The sequence below is a fragment of the Papaver somniferum genome, chromosome 9, assembly GCF_003573695.1.
Source record: "Papaver somniferum cultivar HN1 chromosome 9, ASM357369v1, whole genome shotgun sequence".
Taxonomy (NCBI): domain Eukaryota; kingdom Viridiplantae; phylum Streptophyta; class Magnoliopsida; order Ranunculales; family Papaveraceae; genus Papaver; species Papaver somniferum.
In genome coordinates this window covers 10108721-10130814 of record NC_039366.1, presented here as the reverse complement: position 1 = coordinate 10130814, position 22094 = coordinate 10108721, and positions in this window count along the sequence as shown.

Below are 22094 nucleotides of genomic sequence, written 5' to 3'. Positions count from 1 at the left end.
ATTTGATTAATCGAACGCCTACACCGGTTCTAAATAACAAAACTCCATATGAAGTTCTATTTGGGAAACCGGCACCATATAGTCAGTTGAAAGTATTTGGTTGCTTGTGTTATGCACATGATCAAAGTAGTAAAGGGGATAAGTTTGCAAGTCGAGGAAGAAGGTGCGTCTTTCTGGGTTATCCTTTTGGGAAGAATGCATGGAAAGTATATGACTTAGACAAAAGACAATTTTTAGTTTCTAGGGTACCTGATCAGTCAACTGAGATAGTTCAGGCTAATAATGACGTGTGTTGGAGTGATGATGAAGAAATAGTGCAGCAAGAGAACCCAGAAGATATTACTGAGAACCCAACTTACATTTACTGAGGACCCGGAAGACAGTACTGCGAACCCAGTTTATGTTACTGGGAACTAGGAAGGTATTACTGCGAACCCAGAAAACATTACTGAGAACCCGGAAGACATTACTGAGAACCTGGACGATGATACTGAGAACCCAGAATATATTACTGAGAACCCTGTGGTCTCGAAGGAAGTGACGGAAGCCAGTATGGGTAAAGGAAGGAGACAGAAGATTCCGTCTAGTCGGCTCAAAGGTTTTGTAACGCACACTGTACGACAAAATAGTCCATCCCATGCTCACTCTCCACAATCATCATCCTCAGGTACGCCGTATCCTTTGACGTATTATGTTAGTTGTGATAAATTCTCTACAGTTCATAAAAAGTTTCTTGCAGCAATTACTGCTGGGTCTAAGCCTAAAAATTTCAAAGAAGCCATGAAGCATCCAGGATGGCGTAAGGCAATGGCAGAAGAAATACGAGCTTTGGAAGAACAAGGAACATGGGAATTAGAAGAATTACCGCCGGGAAAGAAAGCTCTTGGTAGTAAATGGATTTACACAGAGAAGTATGATGAGAATGGACAGTTGGTGCGGCTCAAAGCTAGACTGGTGATCTTTGGGAATCATCAAGTAGAAGGGTTGGATTACAATGAGACATTTGCACCAGTGGCGAAAATGACGACAGTGCGAACTTTCCTAGCTGTGGCAGCAATTAAGAATTGGGAAGTGCATCAGATGGATGTACATAATGCATTTCTTCATGGAGACTTGGAAGAAGAAGTGTATATGAAAATACCACCTGGATTTTCTCAAGGTAAGTCTAATATGGTGTGTAGGATGAAAAAATCTTTATATGGTTTAAAGCAGGCTCCTCGATGTTGGTTTGCAAAATTGTCTGCAGCTTTGAAGAATTATGAGTTTCGGCAATCATATTCCGATTATTCTCTTTTTATCATGACTAAGGGAAAAACCCAACTTAATGTTTTGGTATATGTGGATGATTTGATTGTTGCGGGTAATGATTTAGTTGCGCTTGATCAATTCAAACTTTACTTGGGACAATGTTTCAAGATGAAAGATTTGGGAAAGTTGAAGTATTTTCCGGGTTTGGAAGTGGCACGAAGTGCACAAGGTTTTTATATGTTTCAACGCAAATATGCGTTGGATATCATCATGGAAGCAGGTTTATTAGGTGCAAAACCTGCAGAATTTCCAATGGAAACTAATCATCGTCTTTCTTTGGACAAAGGAGATTTGTTCACGGATGTGGAAAAATATCGAAGACTGATTGGGCGTTTAATCTATTTGTCCGTGACTAGGCCAGACCTAGCATATTCTGTTCATATTTTGTCTCAATTCATGCAACTGCCGAGAATAGCACATTGGGAAGCGGCTCTTCGTGTGGTTCGATATTTGAAGAAGAATCCTGGGCAGGAAATTCTGTTGCGCTCTGATAGTGGTCTTAATTTGAAAGGATGGTGTGACTCAGATTGGGCTGGTTGTCCCTTAACTAGACGCTCGTTGACGGGTTGGTTTGTTCTTCTTGGGTATTCTCCAATATCCTAGAAAACTAAGAAGCAACATACTGTTTCTCGTTCGTCAGCTGAAGCGGAATATAGATCTATGGCGGCGGTGACGTGTGAATTAAAATGGTTGAAAAAATTACTGGGTGATTTGGGAGTTCATCATCCACATGGAATGCGACTTCTCTGTGATAGTCAATCGGCGTTGTATATTGCTCAGAATCTAGTTTTTCATGAACGAACAAAGCATATTGAAGTTGATTGTTATCTGGTTAGAGATGCTATCATGCAGAAGCTTATTACGCCTTCTTACACTCCTACAACAGTGCAATTGGCGGATATTTTTACTAAATCTTTAGGGAAAGCACAGTTTCAGTTTCTTATTTCCAAGATGGGCATGTGTGATCTCCATGCTCCGTCTTGAGGGAGGGTATTAGGAAAGTTATATATGGGCTCGAGACTGTTGGGTTGAGACCCATCTTCACAGTCTCCAGATTGAGACCCATCTTCTCAGTCCAATGCTTAAACTGTTATGGACAATCCATTGTAAGGTCGGACTCTAGGGTCTAAAACTAGGGTTGTGTATCTTGTATAAGAGGCAGATTGAATGAATGAAATAGGGACGAACTATTTTGATATATGTGTTTTACAAAATCTAACAATTTGCAAACGGACTATACATCTTAATACGAACTTTATGGGTAATCTTATCAGGATTTCACAGCACAGCTCTTCTGGAATCATACAGCTGCTTGAGATTGCTTCTGCTTCTTCTTGTTGTCCTCTATGAAGAATAGGGGAGTTAGGGCTAGAATGTTGCTGCTGATCCCCGGAGTCTTAAAAAGTGTGTTTAAATAGACTAGAAGAAGGTGGGTATGGTTCGAATATATCGAGCAATAATATCCGGCCCAGATAAAACACTTCGCCACTGTCTGAGTTTATGTTCAAAGTGAAATTAATTTTTTGACGGACACAATATGAATTTTCTCGTCAGACCGTTGAAAGACCATGGGCAGTATGGTCTCACACGGTAATTCTAGCTTGGGCAATTTTTTTGACTACCAAGACTCTGTTCCATTTTAAGCCATTTTCAGAACTAGTAAATTGCTCTGATGATTCTTTAACTATGGTTTAGACCCACTCCTTTGAAATGAAGTTCAATTATCAACATCTCATTTATTTATTATAGGGTATCTATCAGTCAATTTATCAAACATAATGAACAGGACAGCCTCATTTAACCCGTCAAATTTGCAAAGTTGATTAATCAAAGAAGAGTTGTATTTTTCAAAAGAAAGATTCTTTGATCAATGGATTTTGCATAATTTCATATCTGATACAACACAAACACACAAGAAATATCCAGCAGATTGAAGGTTAAAAAAGAACGGACCTAGTTGCAGTTCTAAATACCCAGAGTGATCAACCAAAAAAGACACCAGTACATGCAGAAAACTGATAGAAATAATAGTGAGATTTGGTTGAAGTAGGTCTACCGTGCAAAGCTTGGAAACGCATTGTTATGGGGCAAGTAGGTCTCCGATACTAGCTGCAGCTAGTACCTCGGCTACAATACTTGATTTCCAGCACTAATACGAAATACCTGAAGACCCAAGCGGCTTCAGGTAGTACCTCAGCTCTCCGCTGTCTCAAATGTGGTTCAATATGGTTTTAGATCCAGTACCTCTAACAAGGAGGAGGAAAAAAAGAAAAGCTTACTTCAAATAGGAAGGAGATCTGCCAGAATTGTTATAAGAGTGTATAGTACAAGTCAGAGCCGATAAAGTGAACAACCCAAGTCCACAACACACAAAATCAAGATCAAGGCAATTTAAACGCCGAAAATTTTCAACTGCTTGCTCATAATAAACAAATTGTCAATAATCTTCACCATTCTCGAAAATGCTAGTAAATGGCAAACCAGAGGAACATCATGGAATCTAGACCAGTTAGCTGCTGCCTGCTGCCTGTGATGTCTACTTGCTTCAAATCCACATGCTAGTCAAAACAACGACTGGATATTGCCCGTCAGTTCCCTGGCGACAAAATGTTACAGGGTGTGCACACGGCTAACACACTCTCTACTCATTACTGCGGAAAGAAAAGAGACAAACATATGCCTCATTGTTTATTCAACGGCATCATGTAATCAACCTAATGACTTCTAAGAATTAAAAAACTACATTAGAAACTACAAAAGATTTGACAGTCACAAAACTGTGAAATCAGTGAGGACAAATATAACCAAGAAAGATGAAACCAAAGGATGTTTCCATTATTAATTAATAAAAAGGATTATGATAGAAGGTTCTCGAACTCGAGAGAAGCGTAAGAAATAATTGACGACAAGAATAACCATAAGCAGTTCACCTTTTTTCTACTGTCAACTATCTCAATTTCAATGTAACTTAGCAGTCAGCCAAGATAAAGCTTATTTAAGGGATACAATCCTTTACCCCATTGCTAGTAAGTTTGCTTACAAGACTACCAAAACAAAGTAAGGCCTGTGACTTAAGTTAATGGAGAACCAATCGCAGCTAGCGAAAATGGCGCTACAGAAATGAATTAATGTCTACTAGTTGCTTTAGCTTACTAATACGAACTCACATTCAAATCAATACATGGGTTGGTGATGATGTGAAAACTAATTAAGACAAGTAAATATAGACAGTGAATTAGTGTTTCAGAATGAATTGTGGATTATCGTTGCTGCTTGGTAACTGTAGGGATGCATATAAATGACTGCAAGCATCTGAATCAATAAAACCAATACAATTATATCCTTATATGTTATGCGTTAGCAAGACCCTACTAATTCAGATCCTAATTGACACAGAGATCCTAAAAGTCTACATAAGATGAACCCTTTTAAGTGCTGGACAATGCTTGACTGCAAGAGTGGCATAGCTTTGTTTATAGCAAATTGACTAAAACACTAGAGAACTCATATGCCAACATATATGGAAGCACTGAAATTTTAAACGAATAATTAATCTTCCACTTGAACTAAGCATATACTGCTCCACTGTATTTCGGCTCTTTTGTACTTGGGACGATTAAATAAAACTCAAGGATTTGACATTCTATATTAAGTATCATAAAATTAATCTACCACACATTCTGCAAGAATGGTTCCCTTTAGGGTGACGAAAATTCATACATAAATATCAAATGAAAAAACCTCAATAGTCTTAACTTATTCAGTGAACTCCACAAAAAAAATTGAGACTTCAATGTGTGAACAGCAAACTTTCTGTTAAAAGAACAAAGATATTATAATAGAAGCCTTTGGGTTGTACAGTAATGTTGTTACAAAGAGAAGCTAATAATTTCATGAGCAAAGCAATGTAGAGAAGACAATTTCTTTAGTTTACTCTCTTTGAATTCCAAGCAGAAGAGCATCTATAATTTAAGCAGCAAACAAGTCGAAGCGAGAATGTCTAAGTCATCGTACATTAACAGGATAAAGATACCAGAAAGCAAGACAATAAAAATGAGAAAATCATGAGTAGTCTCTGTTCATTGTTATAATCTAATCCAATTATATGGAGTAGGAAGGAAGACTACATGCCTCTGCATATCAATAAAATAATTGTCCATGATGATCACATAGAAATATAACCGGATTAAGTGGGGTGTTGTTGTAAGAAATTTTGATCGCTTAATCTGCTCTGGATGATAAATCCTGATGGTATATCATAGAGTGTAAAGAAAATAGTGAGATGAAAACATTTAGCAAATGGTAAGGATTGAATCTGTTGTGGAACAAGGAATGGCGACTAGAAGGAGTAACAGACTCGCTGAACGAAGAAGAATTACAAATCTTGAGCAAGAAGAAGAAAGAGTGGTCGAAAATCAAAGAGAAGAAAATCCAATTAGGTTTCAGCGAGGGCAAGGACAGAATACTGATATAAATTATGATAGAGTGAGTGTCCATACTGCGATGACGAATTCTACGGAAGAAGAACAGAGAGTTGGGAACGAAGAACCAATTACAGCGAGTGAAGGAAATATGACGATTGCAGAGCTTAGGAAAAAATTAATAATTGAAAGAAAGATAGAAGAAGAGGAGCGTGCGAATTTGATCCGTCAAAATGATGATTTACGAGAAGAGAATCTTAGATTACAAGAACAAAGGTCAAGGAGTGTTACACGCTCAAGATAAAGATCCAACAGGAATTCTTCCATACAGAGCCAATCTAATCGAAGAAATGATAGTCGAAAGCAACATATGGAAGTCATTGAATAAAACTCGCAAGAAGATGAAAATTTGGAAGATCACAAGGAAAAAAGACGTATAATTGACTTAGCAACTAATCGTTACGAGCATCCACACGAACTTCTTCGTCGAGCAAATACTAATTCTGAAAGGGAAGAAGAACGTCCAGGGCAAGGACAAATGATATTACATAGTAGGGAAATGTTGAGAGGTGAATATGAGCGCGAATGAGAAGTTGCACGTGCGAGAGACAGACAGAGAAGAAGTGAAGAATTAGAAGAAAGAGAATTACAAAGTGGATTGCATCACGTTGATAATAGAGGAAGAGGACGCGAACGCCATCGCATAGAAGATACAGATCAAGGTCGAGTGACACCCTAAGAAAGAGAAATATCCAAGAATCGATATGATCGCAAAAATACTGAAGAAAGACATGATAGAGCACAAATCGAAGCAAATAATGAAAGGCATAGGCGAAGAAGAGAAGCAACTGAACGACAAGAGATACAAGAGGCAATACACCAAAACAATCATGAGAATAAATTGAGACAAGAAAGGCTAAAAAGACCCATGCAAGAAGATTTGGATCAATCATTCAGCAAAGAAATTCTCAGGGAGATGGCAGAATTAAGAGAAATGATGACTGCAAAAAGAAATGATGGGAGAAGACAACTAGAGGAAGCAGTGGAGGAAGCTGGAAAAAATACATTTACAAAAGAAATTCAAAGAGAACCGATACCATCTAAGTGCAGTTTACCAGCATTTACAAGTATATTTGATGGTAGTGCATGTGCGATCCAACATGTGAAAGCTTATTCTAGATGTTTACTGCAGTGGAAAAGTATGATGCAGTAATGCGCAAGTATTTTGCTGCAAGTTTAGCAGGTGAAGCTTTGAAATGGTTTAAAGGACTACCTGTAGAATCCATTGGCTCCTTTCATCATTTACAAAACATCTTTTTAGGGCAGTACATAAGTAATAATCTATCAAGACCGGGGATTGAAAATGCATTTGGACTTCACAGAATAACAAATGAAAGTTTACGTCATCTAATGACTCGCTGGAGAACAATTTGTTGTGAAATGGGAAGGCGGGTGGACGAGAGACATCTTATTCTTGCATTCATTAATGTTCTCTTCGCAACAGACCTATTGTATACCCAAATTTTCAGAGTAAAGGATACAATTACAATGTCGGAACTACGCGAATTTCATGAAGAATATACATCCCTCGAGAAAAAGCAAAGAGACATGGAATCTTACCCAGTTGCAATATCTGATTCGAAAGGTGGAAATACAAGCTTACTTCCGAGACTCACAAATGCTGTTGCGAGTACATCGCAGAAAAATCAAGGAAGGAGTAATGCAGAAATGGAACAAAAGTTAGTGGCTATGGGCAGTGAAGATCAAGCAGAGTTTGATAAAGAGTACAGAGACAAACAACTTAAAAAATATGGAGGTATTGATACAATTCATCCAGGTAGTTTTGTAGGACAACAAACACACTATAACAAGAAAGCTGGAAGAATAGTGTGGGAACAAGTAAATCTGACAAAATTGAACACCACAGTGGATAAAGTATGGGAAGCTGCCCTCCTAATGGATGATATCCCAGAACCACATAATGTAGGCGAAGATCCACCACCAGGAAGGAGGAGTAAAGAATTTTGTGTCTATCATAGATTCCATGGTCACACAATAGGCAACTGCAGAAATGTGAGGAAGATTATATTGCGAATGATCGAGCAGGGAAAGTTGGACCACTTCCTACTAAATCAACCAGGAAATTTACCACGACCACCATCTAAAGGAATAAATATGGAAAAGAACAAGATAGGAATACATTTGTTATTGAGGTGGGAGCGAAGGAAAAGAATCTATTCTATAACTCGATTATACATTCATTCAAAAACATAAAAGATTTTCATGATAATGTCTTAGGTCGAGTATATGCAAGAGATGATGAAGGAAGGGAAATTTTCAACCTGGCTAAAATACCATCTTTGAAGGACTGGCAAAATCATAAAATTTCGTTCAACGCAGATGAAGTACCAGAAGGAAGAGCGTCACATAAGTGCCCGTTGGTGGTAAGATTGAGAATTAACCTAAAACCGTTAGAAGAAGATGAAGAAGAAAATGAGAAAAAAACCTGAGCGATAAATAGAATTCTTATAGACACTGGAAGTTCTATGGATATTCTATTTTATCACATATACAAAACAATGGGTGGAAGAGACGATGAGTTGATCCCCTCAACATACAAAATTTATGGTTTTAATGGCTCTGCGAACAAACCAAAAGGGGAGGTGACTATGAGAATTCTTCTAGAAATCTTACCAACAGACATCACATTCTGTGTAGTGGATGTTGAATCACCATATAATGCTCTAATTGAAAGACCATGGCTGCATGGTATACTAGTTGTTGCATCAACATTTCATCAATGCATCAAGTTTCTCTATTGCAGGGTGTTGGAATTATAAGAGGAGACACAGTTGAAAGTAAAAGTTGTCAAGAAATTGATATTGATAGATGCGAAGCAAGGGAATCCAAGCGAAGAAATTGGCAAAAGAATGCAGCAGATAATAAAAGAGCAGAGAGATTAATGGTTGATGTCTAAGGAAGTATATAAAGTTGAGTAACAAGTATGTGAAGTGATGAAGTTTTTTAGATAGTAATGTTTAACATCAAGAATCAACAGGAGGAAAGGAAACAAAATTCGATGGAAAGTTCATGGTGGAAGAAAATTAGTAGAAGAAATCAATAACAGAAGCAGTAAAAATGGATAATAAAAGATGAAGATGAATAGCAACAAGAGCAACAAAATAAGTGGAGACAAAATAAGGCACAAGGATGTTCGCACAATGCTAGTCGAATGATTATAAACATATGAGAATTTCGGAAGAATCAAAAATGAAGAAGACAAATGCGTATAATGAATGTCTATGATTTTCTTTGAGCAAGATGATTCAATAACGACATTTATGTACTAGAGTTGATTGAAATGAAAATTTTTAACTTCATATGGTAAATCCATAATAAGAAAATACAAAGAGAAATATTTATAATAAGACCTTTATAAAAGGCTACAGAAAATGATATTTATTATGAGATTGGCTAGGAATCCAAATATGGCGTGCACCCTAGTTCGCTCATATGCAAGAGGCAAAATAGAAAGACCTAACGCACGTCATAATTGGAAAGACCTAGAAGGCGTGACTCAAGGGAAGGCTACACCGACCCCGGAACTTGAGTTGTGGAGATTTGTGATGAGAATTAAACGATAATGCCCATCCGGGAGAGATACCTTAAATTTTCAATCTAAGATACTAATCTTAGATTGAGAGCCTAAGGTGAGAAAGGCTCTCCTAAGGAGTGCAGAAACTCGATCAGGGCGCCGAGGTACACGGTTGAGTCAAGAGTGCCCGGGACGATTGGAGTGTACCTTGCCACTCTTGACAAGTCCTGACTATGATGCACTCGGTACGAAGATACCCCACTTAGGGTGCGATCTTGCTGCCATAAACCCGATAGGTAGTGTATGCGAGATTGCGAAATCAACTGGTCGTTGAAAAGCCGGATGGGAAGAGCCATCATCTTAACCATATAGAGGTAAGCTTCCTTGAAGGGGCAGCCAGGAGGAAGATAAGGACGGCACCCTCCATTAGGGAGCTGAATTGTGTCAAAATGAAATGTCAAAAGACTTATAACTCATATGAGTATTAAGACTTGTGATATTTATGCGAATTAACTTGAAGAGGAAATAATACAAAGAGAAAATGATAAGATGAGATCAATTGGTCAATACACTATGGTGTAACGACTGTCTGCGATTTCATCGCACATAAAAGACGCAACATAAGACCTTTACATAGAAAGGAACAAATAAGACCTCGTGGATAATACACATAGTTATTCCTAAAATTTTCCCATATGTTCACAGCAAGAGAAACTTTGGATAAAAGATAGCAATTATATTTGGTATATCAAAGATACGACAAATAACAAGAGGCAAGAATGTCTCGTATCTGTGTAGATTTGCTTGCTTTGCTTCCCTCCTTTAGTACATTTTTTTTTTTCAATGAACTCGTGAAAACCCAATTGTATATCTTGAATTTCTTCCGTGAATATATATTAAATCATGCCTTTTATTTGCTGCAGAGATGTGTAAAACCCTGGAATGATATCACTTCAAAATACCTTACAGATGATTCTTATTTCTTCCGGAAATTGAGATGCTAAGAAAAAGCAATTGACTCAATGAGATCAAATTTTAGTTGAGAAAGATTAAAGACAGTGCTTGTCATGTTGATGTGACTTAGCCTCTTCCTCGGATAATACACATAGTTACTCAATGAAATACCTTACAGATGATTCTTAGAGTTAGACCTTAGTTTCTCGTTCGGATGAACTGGAGAGGAAATATATAAGAATTGAATATCCCGGGTTCAAAGATTACTAGAGTTAGACCTGAGTTCTGATTCGGATGAACTGGAGACGAAATATATCAAAATTAACACCCCTGGTTCAAAGATTACTAAAATTAGACCTGAGTTTCTGGTTCGGATGAACTGGAGATGAAATATATCAGAATTGAACACCCCAGGTTCAAAGATTACTAGAGTTAGACCTGAGTTTCTCATTCAGATGGACTGGAGAGGAAATATATCAGAATCGAACATCCCAGATTCAAAGATTACTAGAGTTATACCTGAGTTTCCCGTTTGGATGAACTGAAGATGAAATATATCAAAATCGAACAACCTAGTTTGAAAGATTACTAGAGTTATACCTGAGTTTCCCGTTCGGATGAACTGAAGATGAAATATATCAGAATCGAACAACCCAGTTTGAAAGATTACAAGAGTTATACATGAGTTTCCCGTTCGGATGAACTGAAGATGAAATATATCAGAATCGAACAAACCAGGTTGAAAGATAACTAGAGTTAGACCTGAGTTTCTCGTTCGGATGAACTGAGGACGAAATATATCAGAATTGAACATCCCAGGTTCAAAGATTACTAGAGTTAAACCTGAGTTATCTTTCGGATGAACTGAAGACGAAGTATATCAGAATGGAACATCACAGGTTCAAAGATTACTAGAGTTAGACCTGAGATTCTCATACGGATGAACTGGAGACGAAATATATCAGAATCGAACATCCCAAGTTCAAAGATTACTAGTGTTAGACCTAAGTTTTTCATTCGGATGAACTGAAGACAAAATATATCAGAATTGAACGTCCCAGGTTCAAAGATTACTACAGTTAGACCTGAGTTTCTCATTCGGATAAACTGAAGACGAAATATATCACAATCGAACATCCCAGGTTCAAAGATTACTAGAGTTAGACCTGAGTTTCTCGTTCGGATGAAATGAGGACCAAATATATCCGAATTGAACATCTCAGTTTCAAAGATTACTAGAGTTAGACCTGAGTTTATCGTTCGGATGAACTGAAGACAAAATCAGAATTGAACATCCCAAGTTCAAATATTACTAGAGTTAGACCTGAGTTTCTCGTTCGGATGAATTAAAGACGAAATATATCAGAATTGAACATCCCGGGTTCAAAGATTACTAGAGTTAGACCTGAGTTTCTCGTTCGGATGAACTGAATATGAAATATATAAGATTTGAACATCCCAGGTTCAAAGATTACTAGAGTTAGATCTGAGTTTCTCATTCGGATGAACTGGAGACGAAATATATATTCCAACATCCTAGGTTCGAAGATTACCAGACTTATACCTGACTTCCTTGTTCGGATGAACTGGAGAGGAAATATATCATATTCCAACATCCCAGGTTCGAAGATTACCAGAGTTAGACCTGACTTCCTTGTGCGGATGAACTGGAGACGAAATATATCATATTCCAACATCTAGGGTTATCAATGGGTACTCATTACCCGGAACCGGATCCGGTAGACTTGGGTCTGGTTCCGGATCCTAAAGTTGGACCCATTAGCAACTTAGGACCCGACGGGTAATTACCCGATTGGACCCGAATCTAAACGGGTCCAAACGGGTAATACCTGTTGGATACCTGTTGTATATTGAAAGTGGTAGTAAAAGTTCGTTGCTCGGACTTGTAAAGATTTAAAAATGAAAATATATACACAATATTTGTCCCAATGGGCGAGAGGTACTGGGACTAGGATTCCGCCAATTTCATTTCTTAAGGTTCAAATAATAATTCTTTTATCAATAATAGCTCAAAAAATATATTAAATATATCGACTCTAATTTTTTGCCAAGATTGATTCTCAAAACATTGATTGTAAGTCCTAAGCATGATGTATCAAAACACTTAAGCCAAGCATACATCATCAAATTAAATAACAACCAATTAGTTCAAATCATATTTCAATTTTAAATTAATGCAAAAGTCATAAAAAAGAATTAAATGAAATTACCCCAAGTATGAAGTTTGGCCTCCTCCGTCGTCCCAGTGTTGGGTTTTAGCTCATCATAGTAAAAATGCTCTCAAAATAATTATTTATTGCTCAAAAAGTTGTTTACAAATGATAAAAATGAGTAAAACAATTGAACAGAAAAATCGCAACAGAAATAACTGTTGCAAAGGCGCTGTTCAGCTGTTACAAAAAGAACGATAAATGATAAATGTTGTTGTACGAAGAACTACGACCCACGCTTGTGCGTCTTAGACACTATTGATAAACGACTGCTTCTGCGAGTCCGTTCTTCGTGTTCTTCATCTTCATCTATGGCAGCAGCAGCAGCAGAGAGAAATCATGGTTCTCGATCTGCAGCGTTCCTTCTCTCCTCCCAACTCTCGATCGCCTCTATAGTACTCCCAGGGAACATATTTATACACCTACAGCTCGTTGAATCTCCCTCAATTACTCCATATAATTCTCTTTAACTCGGCAGTAAAGAAAAATATTCTTGGGAATATTTCTTTCCATTCTTGCTCTGGTACGCATAGATTTCCATCCTGGTCACTCTAGAAGTGCTTAAACACGACCCAAAACGTTTCTAGAGCCCTCATGCATGAGAAGAACACACTCAAATCTTCTCCAATCCCGTGTCCAACCCGTGTTTCCCTGTTTTGCTTCCGTGAATTTTCCAGCTAATTATGGCCAAATTTGATCGAACCAAAAGCCCAAAACGTGTTCCTTAACCTATATCACATCTTCCTACCAAGTTTGAGCCATTGAATCGCACCACAACACCTTCATTTTGTCGATTGAAATTCTGCCAGTTGATGAACCAATTTTCCCGCCAAAAAGTTTATTTGAATTTGGGAAGAAGGTGCCCCTTATCCAGAGTGCTGGGGTGCGAATAGTAATTTGGGTGGAAATAGTAATTTTGGGGTGGAAATGATAATTTTTCTGGGACGTTTCCGGTGCATTTCTGGGGTGCCTTTCAGTGCATTTCTCCGGGGTGTAAAACATTACTTATTGAGCAACTCTTTCTACACAAGGGGTATTTCTCCAAAAACACCTAAACAAACATAAAAACACCACAATAAGCAAAAATGGGTACTAACAAAATACACAAAAGAGATGAAAATAGACACATAAATGCGTCTATCAATACCCGCGGGTATCGGTACCCGTTTATTCATACTTTTATTCATGTTTTTGCTAGTTTTAGCTTTGATATTTTACTCGTTTTAAATTTTTCTCTTACATTTAATCTTTATTTAGTACATTAATAAGAAATAATAATAAATTTTATAAAAGTTATTTAAATCCAAGCCAAAAAGAGACAAATATTAAGTTTTTGAGGTTTTTTTAATAGTTTTCTTAAGACCCAATGGGTACCCGGGATCGGCGGGTACCTGGGTAGGAACCGGACCCGGAACCGTTAGGACCCGGATCCGACCTTTATAAGTAGGGTTCGGGTCCAGGTCTAGTGATATCCGGGAGGACCCGGACCCGTTGACACCCCTACCAACATGCTAGGTTCGAAGATTACCAGATTTAGACCTGACTTCCTTGTTCGGATGAAGTAGAGACGAAATATATCATATTCCAACATCCCAGGTTCGAAGATTACCAGAGTTAGACCTGACTTCCTTGTTTGGATGAACTGGAGACGAAATATATCATATTCCAACAACCCAGGTTCGAAGATTACCAGAGTTAGACCTGAGTTCCTTGTTCGGATGAACTAAAGACGAAATATATCAGATTCGAACATCACAGGTTCAAAGATTACTAGAGTTAGACCTGAGTTTCTCGTTCAGGTGAACTGAAAACGAAATATATCAGATTGGAAAATCACAGGTTCAAAGATTGCTAGAGTTAGACATGAGTTTCTCGTTCGGATGAACTGAAGATGAAATATATCAGATTACTAGAGTTAGACCTGAGTTTCTCGTTCGGATGAATTGAAGACTGAAATGCATAAGATTCGAACATCACAGATTTAAATATTACTAGAGTTAGACTTAAGTTTCTCGTTCGGATGAACTGAAGACGAAATATATCAGATTATTAGAGTTAGACCTGAGTTTCTCGTTCGGATGAACTGAAGATGAAGTATATCAGAATTGAACATCCCAGGTTCGAAGATTACTAGAGTTAGACCTGATTTTCTAACTCTAGTAACCTGTAACATCATAATTGAACATCACGGGGTCAAAGATTACTAGTGAAAATGACCAGACTACCCTTATCGGAAATAAGTAAAGCAAATATTACAGATTAAGAAACTGATCATATTACCCTTATCGGAAATAAGTAAAGTGAATATTACAAACAATGAAAATGACCATATTACCCTTACTAGAAATTAGTGCAATAAATATCATGGAGATGGTGAAAATGGCCATACTACCCTTATCGGAAATAAGTGAAATAAATATTACAGATTGTGAAAATGACCATATTATTCTTACTGGAAATAAGTGCAATAAATATCACACAGACTATGAAAATGACCATATTGCCCTTACTAGGAATTAGTGCAATAAATATCATGGAGACAATTAAAATGACCATACTACTCTTATCGGAAATAAGTAAAGTAAATATTACAGATTCTGAAAATGACCATATTACCCTTACTAGAAATAAGTCAATAAATATCATAGAGACTGTGAAAATGACCAAACTACCCTTATCAAAAATAAGTAAAGTAAATACTATAGACTGTGAAAATGACTATTTTACCCTTATTGGGAGTAAATGCAATAAATATTATGGAGACTGTCAAAATAACCAAACTACCCTTATTGTAAATAAGTGCAATAAATATCACACAGACGACGAAAATGATTGTACTACCCTTACTGGAAATTAGTGAAATAAATATTATGGTGACTGTGAAAATGGCCAGACTACCCTTATCAAAAGTAAGTAAAGTAAATATTACAGACTGTGAAAATGACTATTTTACCCTTATTGGAAATAAATGCAGTAAATATTATCCAGACTGTCAAAATGACCAGACTATCCTTATCGGAAATAAGTAAAGTGAATATTACAGACAGTGAAAATGATCATACTACCCTTACTGGAATAAATATTATGAGGACTGTGAAAATGACCATTTTACCCTTATGGGAAATAAGTGCAATAAATGTTATGGAGAATGTGAAAATGACCAGACTACATTTATCGGAAATAAGTAAAGTGAATATCACTGACAGTGAAAATGACCAAATTACCCTTACTAGAAATTAGTGCAATAAATATCATGGAGACAATGAAAATGACCAGACTACCCTTATCGGAAATAAGTTAAGCAAATATTATAGACTGTGAAAATGACCATTTTACCCTTACTGGAAAATGACCCTTACGGTCGTAAGGATAAAATGGTCATTTTCGCAGTCTCCATAATATTTATTGCACTTATTTCCAATAAGGGTAATATGGTCATTTTCACAGTTTGTAATATTTACTTTACTTATTTCCGATAAGGGTAGTCTGGTCATTTCCACAAATTCCATAACATTTATTGCACTTATTTCCACTAAGGTAAAATGGTCATTTTCACAGACTATAATATTTACTTTACTTATTTTTGATAAGGGAAGTCATTTTTATAGTCTCCATGATATTATTTGCAATAATTTCTAGTAAGGGTAATATGGTCATTTTCACAGTATGAAATATTAACTTTACTTATTTTTAAGAAGGGTAGTCTGATCATTTTCACAGTATTGCACTAATTTCTAGTAAGGGTAAAATGGTCATTTTACAGTTTGTAATATTTACTTTACTTATTTCCGGTAAGGATAGTCTGGTCATTTTCACAGTCTCCATAATATTTATTGCACTAATTTCCATTAAGGTGTATATGTTCATTTTTCATAGTTTGTAATATTTACTTTATTTATTTCCGATAAGGGAAGTTTGGTCATTTTCACAGTCTCTATAACATTTATTAACGTTATTTCTAGTAAGGGTAAACGGTCATTTTTCACAGACTATAATATGTACTTGTATTTTTTTGATAAGGGCAGTTTGGTCATTTTATAGTCTCCATGATGTTTATTGCATTAATTTCTAGTAATGGTAATATGGTCATTTTCACAGTCTAAATATTAACTTTACTTATTTTTAATGAGGGTAATCTGGTCATTTTCACACTCTCAAAAATATTTATTGCACTAATTTCCAGTAAGGGTAATATGGTAATTTTGACAGTATGTAATATTTACTTTACTTATTCCAATAAGGGTAGTCTGGTCATTTTCATAGTCTCCATAATATTTATTGCATATGTTTCCAATAAGGGTAAAGTGGTCATTTTCATAGTCTGTGATATTTACTTTACTTACTTTTGACAAGGATAGTTTGATAATTGTCATAGTCTCCATGATATTTATTGCACTTATTTCCAGTAAGGGTAATATGGTCATTTTTAGTCTTTAATATTTACTTTACTTATTTTTGATAAGGGAAATTTGGTCATTTTTATAGTCTCCATGATATTTATTGCATTATTTACAGAAAGAGTAATACGGTCATTTTCACAGTCTGTAATATTTACTTTACTTATTTCTGATAAGAGTAATCTGGTCATTTTCATAGTCTCCGAATATTTATTACACTTATTTCCAGTAAGGGTAAAATAATAATTTTCATAGCATGTAATATTTACTTTACTTATTTTTGATAAGGTAGTTTGGTCATTTCATATTCTCCATGATATTTATTGCACTTATATCTAGTAAGGGTAATATGGTCATTATCACAGTAAGGGTAATATGGTCTTTTGAAAATGTGTAATATTTCCTTTACTTATTTCCGATAAGGTAGTCTGGTCATTTTCACAGTCTCCATAATATTTATTGCACTTATTTTCAGTAAGGGTAAAATGGTCATTTTTACAGTCTGTAATATTTACTTTACTTATTTCCGATAAGGGTAGTCTGGTCATTTTCACAGTTTCCATAATATTTATTGCACTAATTTCCATTAAGGGTAATATGGTCATTTTCATAGTCTGTAATATTTACTTCACTTATTTCTGATAAGGGTAGTCTGGTCATTTTCACAGTCTGCGTAATATTTTATTGCACTTTTTTCCATTAAGGGTAATATGGTCATTTTAACAGTCTGTAATATTTATTTTACTTATTTCCGATAAGGGTAGTCTGGTCATTTTCACAATCTTCGGAACTTTTATTGCACTTATTCCGATAAGGGTAGTCTGGTAATTTTCACCGTCTTCGGAAGAAGCAGATATATCAAAGTCAAATTTCTATAAAGTCATGACTTGTTGACTTGGTCTTGATCCTGTTTTCTGATATTAAGAAAATTAAAAAGAAAAAGAAAAATGTATTTTGATTTATAAAAATGAAATATAATTGTTAGTTTGTACAAATGTGGGAAAATTAGTGATAAGTAAAATTCAAAGTTTTATAATTTTGGGGTTGTTTTAGATGTAGTGAAACATTTGGGTGGAATCATCACTTTGAATTATAATTGTGACTGTCTGTAAAATTGTCAACAAATATTATTGATCGTTCAAACTCGAACTTGTGAAGGTAATGGATTTTTAGATTTAAAAATATATATACAAATATTGACAAATTGGTAGAGAGGTACTGGGACTAATGATTCGGCCAATCTTCATAACATAAGGCTTAATGATTTATTCTCAACAATAATAGCTCAAAACATATATGGACTCTTATTTTGCCAAAGTCGATTCTCAAAACATTGGTTGTAAATGTTAAGCATGGAACATCAAATCACCTAAGCTAAGCATGACCCATCTAATCAAATAACACCCAATTTAATCAAATCATATTTCAATTAATTTTTAATGCAAAAGTCTTAAAAAGAATTAATAAAATTACCCATTTATGAAGCTCGGCCTCCTCCGTCGCCCCAGTGTTGGGGTTTAACTCATCATAGTAAAATGCTCTCAAAATAATTCATTGATGCTCAAAAGTGTTTTACAATGAAGAGAAATACAAGAAATTGATGTAAAACAGAACTATGCGACCCACAGAAGACGTCCAGAATCAACGACAGAGCTGAGTTGCTGTTGTCGTTGAAGAACTACGACCCACAATCGACAGTCGATGTTTCTGTTGATAAACGACTGCTGCTGAGAGTCCGTTCTTCGTGTTCTTCAGGCGTGTTAATGGCAGCAGCAGCAGCAGGTAACTTCTCTGCAACTCCTCCTGCGCCTCTCTGATCGCCTCCAAACCTCCCCAAACTCTCGACAATCCCTTTTCTAACTTCTCTACACCTCTTATATACTTCACAGCTCAAAGAAATCCCGATAGAATCTCTTTTTTTTTCTTCTCTGCCGTTGAAACAATAATCACCTCTGTCAGTGTTTGTACGCGTCTGTTAGCTATAAAATAGCCACCAAACTCTTCCTATGACTTGAACAGGACCAAATACATGATTATCCAGCGTAAAACTCTCCCAAAATCTCCACAAAATCTTTGAAAGTGCACAACAGGACACGTCTCTCTGTTTAACTTTGATTGCTTCTCCCGGATATTCTAGCCCAATTAAGCCCATGAAATCATCCATACTAGAATTGTATATCCATATCACGTCCATCCCATGAGAATCAGTGATTGAATCTCATTAAAACTCGTCCGAAAATCCAACCCTAAATCTGTCTGGTGAAAGGAAATTTTCCCGCCAAAATTTGTTTTCAAACGGTGAAGGTGACCTCCCCCTTATCCAGTTCTGGTGTCCCTTTAGCACATGTCCGAATTGGGTTACCCCTTATCCATAGTGAGAGTCCGAATAACACTTTCCCCTTGGGTGCAAATAGTAATTTTTCTGGGATATTTTCAACACTTTTTCAGGGTTCCTCCGGGGTATTTCTGGGGTGCTTCTGGTACGTTATCTACGGAGGTTCAAATGCCACATTTTGAGCCAATTTCGCCGCAAAAGCTTATTTCTCCAAAAACACCTAGAAAGACATAAAATAACCAAATAAGTACAAAATCGAGCACTAACAATATAAACAATTGGGACAAATTAGACACATAAATGCGTCTATCAGTCTAGTTCCCATACTTTCGCAGAAAAAGCTCTACCAGCAGTGCTCTTCGAATTATGCAAAGACCCAACTCCTCTTCAAGTGAAAATAAAGAATCGCAAAAGAAGAAACCAAGCATTGATAATGAACCTCAAAATAAGGAATCTCACAAGAGGAAGACTTCGCACAATAAAGAAGTAAGAAATATCCAATTATCTTAAAACAATATTGTTGCCTCTATTTCTTATTTATTTTATTTTCGCAGGCTTCTGATGCTTAGATGGTTGATGGTAAGAAGCAGAAAGTTAAAAGGTCTCGCAAACCCATACCACTCTCTTCAAAACTTTCTATTTTAGATTTTAGCGTTATGGATGTTGTTCCTGTATCCACAGTTCAACCTTCGCATACTAATCCTCCTATCACTCCAACAATAAGTCAAACTATTGAAAAAGATGTTTCTGTTACCCATATATCTCCCCATAGTTCTGAGAAGAATGTTCCTGCTACTCCTTCACCAACAAATCTTCCTATGGATGAGAATGCTTATGTTACATATGAAGAACATTTTAAAGATTCTCCTATGAATAAAGGGAATCAAGTGCGCAGTTTCCTGCTGGGATCAGAGGCGTAGGAGTACAACTGTACCTTGTATCAGTGGGAGATTGGTAGGGGTTCAACTATAAATCAGTCCGAAGTTAGCTTGGAGTAGGCTAGTGTCTGTATCGGCTTAATACAGTGTGTATTCAATCTGGACTAGGTCCCGGGATTTTTCTACATTTGCGGTTTCCTCGTTAACAAAACTTCTGGTGTCTGTGTTATTTCTTTTCCGCATTATATTTTATATGACAGAAATAATACAAGTTGTGCGTTCGTGGTCATCAACTTCTATAATCCAACTTTTGGTTGTTGATTGTAGTTGATTGATCCTTGGACATTGGTCTTTGATGCCGTCCAAGTTATCTCTCTTTGATAAAGACTCTCTATTGATTTTAGCTTGAGTAGAAACAAATCGAGAGATTGAGATAATAACTCCTTGAGATACTTTTTATCTAGATTGAGTCTGATTGTCTAGTTGATTCTCTAGCAAAGTATTTCGGATTAGTCCATACAGATTTCTAAGAGAAATATTGGGTGGTGTTGTTAGACCCCCGCTTTTTCACAATTAACTTAGACTCGTGCAACGCACGGGCAAGACACTAGTTTAATGTAATACCGATATCAATAATGGATTTAGAGAACTACTAAGGGAAAAGACAGTAGAAAATTAATAAAAGCTAAAAGTAGTGATTAAATCCGTTGGACTAGTTAGGATTCAGGAATCTTCAAAATAATATTTACCATAGGATTATAGAAACTAACTAAAGATAGTGATTAAATCCGTATTTTTCAAGGATTAGTTATGGTTTTAGTTGACTAAAACTCTGGTCCCAATGTAATTAGCGACCAAGCCTGCATTAATATAAAGCTTTTAAGGGTAGTAAGGGAAACAAAATACTAAAGATTTACTCTCAACTAATTACCGTAGTTTCAGGACAAAGTTATAAAATCAATGCATAAAATTAGTTATTTACTGATCCCTAGTTTAGTTAATGAAGTTTCTGTTGTAAAAGAAAAAAAAACACGCAATATATTTCCATTTTTTTGAACGCTTTTTTGGGCACTAGCCCATTTTGGTGGGGAACTACCCATTAATTTGGGGGTGGATATTTTGAAATAAAATCCAGCCACCCCTTATCTTTGGTTTTTATTCATTCCCAAAAAACCCTTATTAATTAAAACAGTATTAATGTTAGTGTTAGTGTAATGATTAATTAGTTGTTAGTGAGTTATTAATAGGGTATTTTTATTAGAATCAGAATAATTTAGAGAGAAGAAGAAGAAGAGAAGATGAAGGAAAATAGGGTTCCACCCAAAAAATCTTTTTTTGAGTTTTCTAAATATGATACGAGTGATTCATGTGATGATAACTCCTCCTCAGAATCAGAACCTCCTTCATCTCCTAGAGTATTTGTCAATACTTCTAACGATCCGGGTATGCGTTATTTGTTAGATGATGAATGTTATTTTCCCCAAACTCAAGCAAACGACTCAAATGATGAATTTAATCAGCCACAACCAGAAGATGAGGATATGGGTACTCAGGTATGGCTCAAATTTAGTTAATGTAGCTTGAAATGTGCAAAAAGATGGCCAAAATGAAAATTTTAGTAAAAAGTTTCGGATAGGTCAAGTTGGTTCGGCTACCAGATATGCAATGCGATGTAACCGAACTCCTTTGTGTGTTCAGTTCGGTAACTTAACGTATCAGACGTAGGTAACCGAACTACATTTTAATGGAGGTTTTTGAGAGTTCGGTTACATTTTTCCAGATAACATTGTCGAACTAATAGTATAGAGTAGACAGAGAACAGTTCGGTTTTGTCTAGTATACTATATGGGTTGCCGAACTTTTTCGTAGAAAATTTTTCATGCCAGTTCGGCAAGCTCGTAAAACATATCAAGTGACTAGAAAACCGAACTTTAAGTTCGGTAATGTCGATAAATTTGTTTAATTGTCGAACTTG